Source organism: Magnolia sinica, chromosome 15, assembly GCF_029962835.1.
Source record: "Magnolia sinica isolate HGM2019 chromosome 15, MsV1, whole genome shotgun sequence".
Classification (NCBI taxonomy): Eukaryota; Viridiplantae; Streptophyta; class Magnoliopsida; order Magnoliales; family Magnoliaceae; genus Magnolia; species Magnolia sinica.
Genome location: NC_080587.1, coordinates 22,615,149 through 22,627,608, shown reverse-complemented (window position 1 = coordinate 22,627,608; position 12,460 = coordinate 22,615,149).

The window sequence follows — 12,460 nt, the reverse complement described above, 5'->3', positions numbered from 1 at the left end:
AAAAATGAATCATATCGAAAGATCATCTTGACCATTCCACAAATAACGGTGGAGATAATGATTTTCACCATTAACAATTCACAGGGCCCACCATAACATTTATTTTCCAATCTGTTCATAAGGTCACAAAGACCTGAATTAAGAGGAAAAACAAATTTCATATTGATCCAAAACTTTTGTGGCCCCAAACAGTTTCAATGGTAAACGTTAAATCCTCCACTGATTTTTGCAGCATGGTCCACCTGATAGAGAGATCTGTCTTATTTTCTTCTCAACCCTCAAGATGAGCTCGCGAAGTGGATGGACGGTTTGGATATATCACACACATCATGGTGGGTCTCACCGTCCCGGTTGGACGGTGTGAACACCGCACGTGTGGCATGTGGGTCCCACGTCCAGATCGACAGTTGGGATATAACATATACCTCGTGATCATACCACAGAGCTTGCTGGCGTCAAACAACAGCTATATAGGTGGTAAGCCCCACCGTCCAGATGGATGGTTGGGATATAACAAATACCTCAACATCAGGCCTACAGAATTACTGATGGGGCCCACGCAGATGGACAACATGGATGAAACAGATGGACGACATGATATGAAATACATACATCATGCGAGATCCACAGAACTTGCTGACATCAACCAACAACTATATGCTACTAGGTCCCCACCATCTAGATGGACGGTTGGGATGAAATACATACGTCATGCGAGATCCGAAAACGGGCAGCAAGGTGGGCCACGATTTGGATAGCGGTTAGTCCACTAAATGGATAGCATGGGTATGGCACATGCATCATCAAGGTGGACCATCATGCGAGAGAGAGAGAGAGAGAGAAACGTGTGATGGATGGAGCTCCGCCACTATAAGCCCTCCTAGGATTACAATGCGTACATCAAGATGGGTCCCAAATAGGATCCATACCATCAATCAGTAGGCTCCACTTGGTCCATTACAAAAATTGAAATCTAATCCTACAAAATACCCACCGATTGACTCATTCCTGGTTCCTTGGCTTCCTTAGCTCTTTGGCTTCTTCTTTGATGGAAGTTGATGAAGATTGAAGGGTTGGATTAAGGATGAAGGGGTAGGAGGTGGGCTAACACCTCGACTTTTCAGAACCTGAGTATACAACCTGTTTCCCAAAAACCGGAGTGTTAACCTTAAAGGATGGTTAAATTCGAGTGTACATTTTTTTCTTCATTCAGAGTAAGTAGATGAGTGTAGGATGGACAAATCAACATAAAGGAAAATTTACTTTTAAATTTAGAATATATAAAATGTTGCCATAATGACTTATACAAACAAATGTCTCAAACTTACAATTACAAAGTGAAATAACGTTACATATAAACAAGCAAATTATAACATATCTGGAGCTGCAAAACCACGTAGCAACTCTTGACAACACGATCATGCATCTTCAACAGTGGTACTCTGCTCCTCATCAGTCTGAACCTGAAAATCAATTAAACCACCTGTGCTACCTGTACGGTTATATATTTGATGGATGAGTGGCCAACTCAGTGTGAATTCCCTTTAAGATTATACACCGCTGCATTAGGTAAGCATAATTATAAAACAAAGCATACAAAATAATACATGATGCAGTCTTATTAGATGCATGGATGCGTGAATGCAATCATCGCCCCAAGGATGCTCATCCGTGCGGACAGTGGGCTCATCACCCATGCAATCATCGACATGGGAAACACATCCAATTGGACAAAATACGTACATCACGTACGATAGCGATAAATGCTGGTCTGCGCATGTATACATGATTAGCGAAACCATTATTAGTCTAGTTACAATCAGCCGGTTTAAATAAGCTCAAGATCACTACGGGGGCTCGTCACCAGTGTAGGCCGACAACTCGAGCATAGGTCCCATACCACCATCCCTGGCTCATGAGGCTACCACCTTAGGATGTTTAATGGAAACTCGTCGACTAGTGGCCAATCATATTTCAGTATATGGGGCTTACCATTTTATGGTTGCACGGTATAAAACATCGAACCCATATAGGGAAAACATCAAAACAAAACCATGTAGGGCGGGTATTAAAATATGCCATATAGGGCGAATATCAAATCTATACGATAAGACCATCCTTAAAATCCATTGGGCACAACAACCCTGGATGGTAGGCCCACATCAATGATCCATCTAGACCACCACTCAATAACCACTAGATCGAAGGTCCATTTCAATCACCATCAATCGAGTTACATCCCAAGTATGGGTGTACATTTATAAGTGGGGGTTTCCCACTAATGTACCAGTTTAAGTTCCATAAGCAATCCACAAAAAATCCACCAGCATAAATAAATATGCAGGATAAACATTAAGCATGAAATATAGAAATTCCATTTCCACCAGCTAACACATGAAATTATAAAAGGGAGATATCAATTATAAATAAAAATAAAAACTATAACTTAAGCTCATGGGGAAGAATTATCACCTCATACTTTGAACCGCCTACCAGTGTTGCTAGAGAATGCATGTTTTCTTAGAATCGATCCTTATCATCATTCAGGAATTTGCACAATTAGATCCAAGTTCTACATTACCTACGGTTTAAGATCATAGCATAGGGTTTTAATTACTTATATTTAGGTTTTTAGTGTAGAAATAGGATTTTATCCTAGAGTTTAGTTAAACGCTTAGGTTCTAGGATTTGAGTCCTAGATTATTGTTAATGCCATCATTATACCATGGGCCAAATAATATTCGTGATTGGAGTATTAATCCATCCGTATTAATGATGAGGGTGCACAAGTTCATATCTAAATATACTGATATTATTCATTATTCTTGTAATGACTAATAATGCAAGTACTGATAATAAGATTTCTTTACTAATACTAATATAATAAGGATTTACACTTATAATTATATTAACAAGGATTATACTTAGAGCTGGGCATCGGACCGAGTCGGATCAGATTCGGTACAATCTGAAAGATGCCTGGACTGATCCGAACCTGACCTGATCCGCGACTGAGTCCAGAACACCTTATTTGAATAGATCCATTGCATGATTGGCCTGACCCGAACCAAGTCCGAATCGGTTAGGGAAACCAAGTCGATTCGGATTGGGTACGAATCAATTTTTTAAACGGTGAAAATCATTATCCTTGCTGCTATTTTCGGTGTGGCCCGTTTGAGCTTTAGATATGATTCATTTTTTTCCAAATGCTTTAAAATGATCACGAAAAATGGATAAATGGTATGGATATAATAAATACATTATCGTGGGGCCCATGTAATGTGGATCTCATTTGAGCCGTTCGTACAACTCAGAGTTTAAGAGTACAACTGGCCTGTATTGACGTGCACGACATGCTGTCCACGAAAGTGCCATGCATGGTGTAACGTTAGCAGGTTCTGTGGGTCTGATCTTGGGGTATGTGTTATATCCAAATCGTCCATCCATTTGGTGAGCTCGTTTTAAGGCTTGAGACGAAAAATAAGATAGATCTAACTATCAAGTGGACCACACTTAAAAAAGCAGTGGTGATTGAACGTCTACCATTGAAACCCTTTTTGGATCAATTTGAAATTTGTGTTTCCTCTTAATTCAGGTCTCTGTGACCTTATGAATAGATTGGATGGAAAATAAATGTTATAGTGGGCCCTATGAATTGTTTAACGGTGAAAATCATGGTCTACTGCTATTTGCGGTGTGGTCGAGATGATCTATGGATATGATTCATTTTTTGGATAATGCTCTATTATGATCTCTAAAATTATATGAACGGTGTAGATATAATAAATACATACCGTGGGGCCATATAACTTTGATCTCACCGTTCGTACAAGCTGGACGCGGATTGCGTATTGAGTAACTCAGCACGTTAAGCGTACTAAGTAAACTCTGTGGGGTCCACCATGATTTACATATGTTATCCACTCCGTTAATCCATTTTAAAAGATAATTTGAGCACTTTAGCCCAAAAGCGAAGTATATCCAAATCTCAAGTGGACCTCACTAGGGAAACAGTGTTAATTGAAATTCTACCGTTGAAAATTTCTTAGGGGCTACAGAGGTTTTGGATCACTCTGTTATTTGTGTTTTACCTTCATCCATGTCTGTGTGATCTTATGAACAGGTTGGATGAAAAATAAACATCAATGTGGACCCTACAAAGATTTCAACAGTGGAAGTCATTATTCCCACTGTTTCCTGTGGTGTGGCAAACTTGAGCTTCGGGCATTCTTTAATTTTCAATTCAATGGCTAAAATGATATGGAAAAACGGATGGACGGCGTGGATAACCCACACACACATCCACAGTATGCCCAACTGAGTTTTTCCCAGCACAGGAACTTCCTTTCGCAGGAAATCCGCGTCCATCTTGGCATGACACGTACCTACAGCTAACTATAGCTAGCTATATAGCATTGTGTGGTACATCGACAAATCCTCTTATTGTACTGAGTAAACTCTGTTGTGACCCACCGTGAATGCATGTGGTTTATCCACGCAGTCCATTCGTTTCTCCATATCATTTTAGTGGTTGAACCCAAAATTGATGCATATCTAAAGCTCAAGTGGACCATACCATAGGAAAAAGTAAAAGTATTGATAAGAATTACTCCGGATCAGTCCGGATCCATTCGGATCGGGTTTTCGGATCGGATTGGTCCGAAGTGACCATGACTCGATCTCGATCCGAAAAATTATCAGATCTAAATGGCTCTACTCGATCCGCACCAATCAAGGCCATTGGTTCGGTTCAGAACGGATAAGGATTTATACTTATAATCATATTAACAAGGATTATTCTAATCCCATAAGAAAGATGAAAAGTATTTTCTAATGATAAAAATAATAATAATAGCTATCAATAATGGATTTAGTTATGATAATAAATACCATGATCTACCATTGGGTGCAATGCTTAAGAGAGTTAAATGAAATTCTACTATGCAATAACTAAAATTTGTTTATAATAACTAGGTTGAGCACAAATAATTTACCAATGGCTAACCATACCTAATATTATCAATCCCCATAGAATAGTGGTAAAAATGGTAATACATAGTGTGATCTATTATCAATGGTAATATTTAGGAATAAATACTAATATCTAACATCCAACCGTTGTAGTCTTAAAGCAACCAGTACTAGCACAAATAACCTTCTAGTAGCTAATCACGTTTAATAACCTCAATAGTCATAATGCACTAATGATAATAGTGAATCAAACAATTTAAGCAGGGAGAGAAAGCTGACCCATGTAAATTGACTCGACGACGAGTTGACTCGGTTAGAGTCGAGTGAGTTGATTCTCCTCCTTTCCCGAGCAAGTTCCTCACACTAAATGAGCATGTTGCTTCCTCCATTTACTTGAGTATGAAACTGAGGACCCATGCTCGACTCGGCCCATCTAACTCGGTCCCAAACCCAGTTGACTCGGCCCAACCCACCACACTTCTTTCTTCTTTCTCTTTTCTTTTCTCCCTTTCTTTTCTTTCTTCCCTGGGATGAACCGGACCGAACTAGGCCCAACCCATCTTGGACTTGGCAGCATGTGCAGCACTCCCGCTCGCACTCACGCTCTCTTTCTTCTTCTCTTTCTTCTCTTTTCTTCCATTTTCTTCTCGACTTCCCAACTGCCCATAGCAGCAACCAACAACCGTGCTCAGCTTGGCTCGTGTCGAGTCACCTCCTGCTCCTTCTTTCTACTCAGCCAGATAGGGCTGGCTTCAACTCCAAACTCGGCGCGGGTGGAAGACTCAGCCCGAGTTGCCTAGTGCAACGGTTCAGCACAGTTCTACACCAACTCTCCCTCATCCTTCTTCTCTGCCATCCTCTAAAAGCCAGCAGCACTCGAAACAGTCTCAAACAGGCCCCATTTCTGCCCTGAATCGGACCCAACTCAGCCCGTAGTTGTGTTGGGAAGCGCGGAAGGTGAGCCCTCAAGATCTGACGGTCTACCCGAAGTTTGGAACCTTCACAAAGCAGAAGAACGGTGCTTCAACGGCCCGCCTATCTACTACTGGAGCAGATGGAACTATTCACACCTCTGATCCTACGGTATATAGTGGCCCCGGATTGCGATCTATGGATCAGATCGTCCCAAGGACAAGCTAAAATGGACAGACTATAGCGCACACAATATCTCTCTGTATACTCTCGGTTTATCGTATGACTCAATTGCTTTACACGAGAGAAGCGCATTCCTTTTTATAACAGAGGAAGGAGAGTTTGGGTGGGATTGGGATAAGGCCAAATAATCCGATCAAATCCCTATCTTCAATTAAAAATCAAATTCATATTTGAATTTGAAATTTAATTCAAAGGAAGAGACCGGAGAAAACATGGGACGTACCCACTAGTGATTGCTCACAAGTGGGCCCCACTGGCCTACGTCCAACATCTCCCACTCAATCACATTGTGGGATAGGCACATAAATTTGTCCATCTAACTTGCCTAATAACAATCAAAGAACCAAACATCGCGATCAAAAGAATCAGAGGCGTGGGACCAGCTGGATCACCATAATCTTCTCACAGGTGCTTAAGTACTAAGTGACCACCTAACTAGTACTCAATAACCCAAGCTTTGCAATGCCTGTCCTAGTCCGCATGACCACACCGGATGGAGTTAACTCCCGATCTGGAGTACTCGGCCAACATACTCACTTATCCAACTTATCGAGTTATTCTGAAAACAAACTTCGACTGAAACCAACTTACAGCAAGATATACTTTTTAAGAAAAATATTATTTACAAAAGTCTAATAAAAACAACTCGATACTGCCGGCGGATAAGTCTTCAAGTGCGTATTTATAGTTCTAGAAACTTGGTGTAGCTGTCACGGGATCTTCCCCACGCAGATGTGTAATTTGGAATTAATCAAGCTGCTTTCCTAGCGTAACTGAGTCTGGCCAATCAAGGACCTTTCGTCATAGTACACTAAAGTAGCAACACTCAATCTCATCCTCATATACACAAGAGGAGGGTAGCTAAGGACACAAAGAGTCACCTACGGGACTGGCTACTCGCACGTTGCAATGATTAGATCGAATCAAAGCAATCTGTAGGTAATAGGTCCCAGCACGTGGCTACAATCCACGTCGTAAAGTAGACAATACTAGGTGAATGTCGGGTCTACAATACGCAGGTCATTCCACATGAGGTACGACTCATCTCATAACCTCATAACCTGGCTTTAATTTCAGGCCATAACATTGATCGCATGTAACAGAATGGTGCGATTATGTTATTCGACTGTATCAGTCTCATCTACAATCTTTATAAGATTGTAGGCGGATACGACTCACTCATATCCTCATCCTCTATTATTCACAATAAAAGGAAGTTCATACCTCAATGTATAAACATAACTCCAAATGTACCTCTCTTGTACATTCAAGGTTGGTCAATCTGTGCGAATGGGTGACCGGCCTGCCGACAAAAAATAGAAATCCTACATGATCTCAGGGTAAATGCTGATGATCTACTTACCTAGTTTATATTAGTGTTCAATACTGAATAAAAGGAATATATTATTCATGAAAGATCGAATGTCTTACAAAAAAGTACATCATTCAAACTTTCTTCAATCTCATCTGCCTGTCGTGAACCTGAAATAGATCTCTAGCTATAGGTTTCATCATGGGATCAACCATCATCTCCTTAGTAGGAATGTAGTGAGTGTAACCTTTTTATCTCTCACTTGATCACGGATGTAATGATACTTGATTTCAATGTGCTTAGATTTCTGGTGGTGTTTAGGGTCCTTTGCCAAGTCAATGACAGAAGTATTGTCTATCTTCAGCGATATAGGCTGACGAACACTCGGTACAACACCCATACTCAATAGAAATCTGCGAACCCATACACACTCCTGAACTGCAGCACAACATGTAATGTACTCGGCCTCCATAGATGAAAGAGCTGTGGATGTCTGTTTCTTACTCGACCATGAGATAGCTCCTCCTCCGAGTAAGAATACATACCCTGAAGTAGACTTTCCCTCGTCGGCGTCATTACCCCAAGCAATCTAAATATCTTTTGAGCTCGAGGTTTGTGCCTTCATAACACAACATTAGATCTTTTGTTCCTCTGAGATAGCGGAATATACATTTGACGGCTTGCCAATGAGACTGCCTGGGTTACTCTAATAATGGTTGACTATGCCAATTATATAACAATATCGGTCTGGTGCAAAGCATAGCATTCATTAAGCTCCCTACTGCACTTGCATAAGGTACCGAGGACATAGCCAATTTCTCGGCCTCAGGGGACACGATTTCATGTCTAGCTTGGTAGCTTTATCCATAGGGGTTTTAACGACTTTTGAATTTTTCATCTGGATCGCTCTAAGATCTTTTGTATATAGATTGCTTGAGACAAGCCTAAAAATTTCTTAGAGCGATCCTTGATGATTTTTACCCTAAGAATAAAGTTGGCTTGATAAGGCCAAATAATCCGATCAAATCTCTATCTTCAATTAAAAATCAAATTCATATTTGAATTTGAAATTTAATTCAAAGGAAGAGACCGGAGAAAACATGGGACTTACCCACTAGTGATTGCTCACAAGTGGGCCCCACTGGCCTACGTCCAACACTTGTCCGATTAGCGCGGAATCTGCTCCTCTCTCTATTCTTCCTCTTCCTTTCTTTCTCTTTCCTTTTCTCCTCCTTCTTTTCTTTTATCTTTTCTTCCAGGCCTTTCGTGAGATTTGGAGTGGACAGAACCCATGCGGAAACAGGGTTGCTGGCCTGGATCGGACCGAACCCGGTTCGGCTTCAAACGAAGGAGATGATTCGCCATTAATGGCGGAACACGATTCAAGCCTCCCTTCTTCATTCCGATTCTTTTGGAGTCCTTGTATATGTCTAGGAGAGCTTTAGGAATACGAAAATCAGAGGCCTGTGATGATTTGGGAGGTGGGTTTGGGTTTTGGGAGGCTGCGGTTGTTCTCACTCGGGCGGCCGCAATAACCAGAGGAAAGCTCGTTGCTATTCCATCCAGCAGCCTTATATCAAGCCCTACATTCCCTTAGAGTCATCGGATAAGGGCTGGATGGCTTAGATTGAATCCTGTCCTACGGTTTTCTCAAAACCGTGGGAAGGATAGGTGTCGGTTTTGCAGAGAAAGCCCTAGCACTCGAGCAACGGACGGACGATTGGGATCTGTCTCAATGAAGGGCTGGGATTGGAGGATGCCTCCCACCACGCGGATTGCTGAGCTGGCATACGAATGTGGAAATGGAAGTCTTTCGTTTTTGGAAAAAATTGTTTTACTCAGTCAGCTTGCACCCGTGATTGTGCACCTACACGTGCGATTGCTCGAGTGAAACTTTGGTTGATTTCAAATCCTCCACCAGATAGACGGTTCTGATCATCCATCTGCAAGATCATGGTGGCCCAAACGGACGTCGTCCGTTTAAACCTGATTTAGGCGGGAGCTGCGAAAGGAGCGGAATGGGTTTCCTCTTTTGGTTGTCGGGTCAAACCCGACTTTGACTCAAGGTGAAGTCCAGTGCACCGCTGGTGCACATGGACTGTGCTCATTCATTGCCTCTAAATGGGGTCCACCAAGGTGTGTGATCAAATCCACACCATCCATTAGGTCTTAGGGATCCAATTAATGCCTTTGACCAAAGATGGGGCTGGTCCAAGGTCCAGGTTGGCCATACTCTCAACTTCCAAGTCCTAATGGTGGTTTCCCGACAATCTAATGGTCAGATGATTCCGAGATTGAACTTCAATGGTTAACAGGGTTCAGGGGACCACTTAAGCTAGGAATCACTGGTTAGATTATGGATACATGCCCTGTTATGTTTTAATAACACTAAATACCATGTTACACTAATGTTATTATTATAATCATCATCATCATCATTATTATTATTATTATTATTCTTATCATTATTACTATTATCTTCCTCTAAGTTGTTTACGTGGGTCACATCCTAATCAGCACCATCTATTTACTCACTAAGCCCCTATAGGGCTTTGATAAGAAAGATTAGATCATGTTAAATTGTAAGTGACCATACTTAGTAATCTCATGGCCAATTAATGATTCCTACCAATCTATTGGTCAGATTGGCTTCAGATGTTACGAATGATTCCACATGATTCCTAAGTGATTTAGTTAATGACTATGGTGTATGTTTTCCTCTAATCATCCGATTAAGTTATTCTTCGAGCGAATGCACATCTTTGTAGTTGTATGCTTAACTACAATGTCTGTTTTATAAATCCACGGTTGGAACGATTTAAAACCCTTTATAGGAGTCCTAACAGTCCTAAGTTCTATATAAGTGGACTTTAAAATGCTTGATTTAACCCCTAAATTATCTAATTAGTGTGTTAAGTGATTGATCACTCTATAGGATGTTGGGGATACTTTGAACAGTGGATCTCATGACTCAAGGTGCTAAATCCGAAATAGTTGGTTAGGTTTGTCCATAAATGGCATTGGATTTCTTCTAATGGTTGGATTCAGATTAGAACGAACGTAGGTGTTTGAATAAGATAGGTTTGCATTTATACTAAGTCAGGTTACACGGTAACACCCGAGTACTTGAAGGTATGGGGTGTTACAGCCACGCACAAAGCTCTTTCTCTCGTTGGAAGGCTTAGACGTCCACACTCTTGGGGTTGCTTTGGGAATGGGTAGAGAATGAGAGAGAGAGAGAGGATGGTTGTAAGAGAGAGGTGATGGGTGATGGGTGGAGTGATGGGTGTGAGTGACATGAGAGTTGACTTTGGGGAGGGCTGCTTGTCTTGGGGAGAAAGAAAGTATGGGTTGTGATGGGATGTGTACTTGACTAGCACTTGAATAATCGATGTGATGGATTGTAGAGATTCTCTCGGGATTTACAACTCGTGGCGTTTCCTTGAATTAAACACGAGCCCACAACTCCTAGCCTGGGCATTGCATCGGTGTGCAAGACGCAGGCGTTGGAACCACAGCGATGGTACGGTCGTAATGGTACAAGTATTGGGTCGAGTCAACTCAGATTTACAAGATGTGACTTAGGGTCGCGTAAACACCCATTACAGGTCGCGGGTCACCGAAATTTGACGGCCAATTGCTCTCAGGTAGGTCTCCCTAATACCTTTTCCTGCCTCTACTCTTCCGGCCTCGACACGACCGCCACCATCTATCCTAACTGGTCTAAACTTAAGACCCATTATTAACGCAAAATTGATCTCAGTAAATTTTATCATGGTGCCCTGAACATCGAATTTCAGATCACCAACATGTCTTTGCATTAGGCAATGCATGATCTGAGAGTGTGCCCTTCACTCAGTCAGTGGAAAGTCAAGCAGAAATCCAAAACAACTATCTCTAAATAGTTTCTTTCTATCAGGATTCTTCTCCATATCTTCAATCATGTACTCCTTCAAAAAACGGATGGAGAACTTAGGAGAGACCTGTGCCTTTTCGAAGTCTAAGTATGTGGTCATCATTAGCTTGTTTCGACCTGCATTCCAATATGGTCGCGGATTGTTAATTAAAAATAAGATGGTCTTGCAAAATTTAACATGGGTCGTAATTGTACTACATAGTGGATTGTTGTTGTAATCCACAAAAGGTCGTGGTTATCACGAGTTCTAAAGGATCGTGGTTGTCATGCTACATGGTTCGTTTATGTCATCTATGTTGGGTCATGGTTGACAGTCACGACCACCTAACACGTGATCCACGATCCATTGTACCTGTCAACCACGATCTATTAGGCAAACCAACCACGATCATGGTTGTCATGCTATACAGATCGTTGTTGTTATCTACAATGGATCGTGGTTCACAGCTACGACCCACATAACATATGAGTCACGATCTACTGTGATTGTCAACCACGATCCATTAGGCAAACCAACCATGATCGTAACCACGATTGTGATAATCATGCTATACGGATTGTTGTTGTCATATACATTGGGTCGTCGTTCACGGCCACGACCCACATAACATGTGAGCCATGATCCATTGTGCCTATCAATCATGATCCATTGGACATATCAACCATGATCACAACCATGATACTGATTGTCATGCTATACATATCGTTGTAGTTATATACATTAGGTCATGGTTCACAGCCCCGCCCTACATAACATGTGAGCCATGATACACTGTGCCTGTCAACTATTACATTGCTTTGTCATCCACGATCGTGGTTATCATGCTATACAGATCGTCGTTGTCATCTACATTAGATCGTGGTTCACAGCCACGACCCACATAACATGTGAGTCACGATACACTGTGCCTGTCAACCATGATTCATTGGGCATATCAACCACAAACACAACCATGATGGTGATTATCATGCTATAAAGATCGTTGTTGTCATATACATTGGGTCATAGTTCACAGCCACAACCCACATAACATGCGACCCACGATACACTGTGCCTGTTAACCATTACCTTGCTTTGCATTTATATTGATTGAGCTGCACTGAAC